Consider the following 1,395-nt stretch of genomic DNA (forward strand, 5'->3'; position numbering starts at 1 on the left):
CAAAGTGTGATATTGTGATAAAAAACTATGTAGTTTAAGCTAAAAATATTTACATTTGAAGATACATTTTGAGCGTTACCTGCAGTCATTGGACAGTTTTGTATAGTAAGAATCTTAAAGTTTAAACTATGATCAAACGAAATAAATATAGGCAATATAAAATAGTTTAAAACTTAAATTGACTGACTAATGACTATACTATACGCTTACTACAATAATTTTAATTTAAATAAATAATAGGTAATAGTACTCACCAGATCACCGATATTTTCAAGAAATTAAAGCGTTTAATGGCTTAAAACACTGTACTGCAGAGTCAATGAGTTGACAAAGTTCACAATCACAGTTCACTCTTCAGTCTTCACTAATAAATAATAATCGCTAATCAGTGTAATACTAAAACTGTAAATCGTAATCACCACATGTTCGGCGGTTGTGGTCGGTTTTCGGGGGGATATTATTTTTATCGATTTCCGCTGTACTTCATGGGATTTCCACTAATTTTAGACGGTAATAATATTCGAACATCGATAAGGTCCGCAGTCCCGCACTCGCCGCAGTCCCACTAAATAATTACAGTAAAAATATTATAATAGTTTCATAGTAGTTACTTAATTATAATATTTTTTTAAATAACATTATTAATGCCGTATATAAAAATTATTAAAATAATAGTATTAATAGATTACTTAAAAAAATATTATGTTAATTATGTAATTATGATATAATTATAACATTATTTTTGTAATAATATTATTTATAATGTAAACAAAATAATATTATATTATTATCATTACCCATTTGCTATCTGGGTCCCGTTGAAATTAAAGTTATTGTTGCGATTCAAATTTTGCTGATTATTATACCCGTTGTTATTACGATTGACGTGTTGATTATTGCTATTACGAATGAAATTGTTGTTGTTATATCCATTATTATTTTGATTATAATTATTATAATTATTCCTATTAAATCCTTGGTTACCCCCGTTGTTATAGCCGTTATTGTTTCGAGAAAAATTACCTCTCCCTTGATTGAAATTTTGTCTATAATTTTGAGGTCTATTGTTTGGTCCTGAGTCCGGTCTTTCGATTTTTTCCCGCAATTTTTCTACCTGCAAGTTTGCATTATGTTCAAGTTCTTCGTCCCTAGCCATAACCATAGCTTGTTCCAGCGATTCTGGACTCCGAGCTTTTAACGCGAGTTTTATGTGATTCGGCAACCCGTTAATAAAAATAATTAATGCCTGGTGTTTAAGCTGTTTCCTATTGAGTTCAGTTTCTGTTTCCGTTAGCCTTTCTGAGCTGGCTATACATAATTTATAATAAAGTTCTTCGATACGCCCAGCGAAACTGGCTACGTCTTCATTTTCTTCATACGTGCGAAATTTAACCC

Source organism: Acyrthosiphon pisum, chromosome A2 (genome assembly GCF_005508785.2).
Source record: "Acyrthosiphon pisum isolate AL4f chromosome A2, pea_aphid_22Mar2018_4r6ur, whole genome shotgun sequence".
NCBI classification, from domain to species: Eukaryota; Metazoa; Arthropoda; class Insecta; order Hemiptera; family Aphididae; genus Acyrthosiphon; species Acyrthosiphon pisum.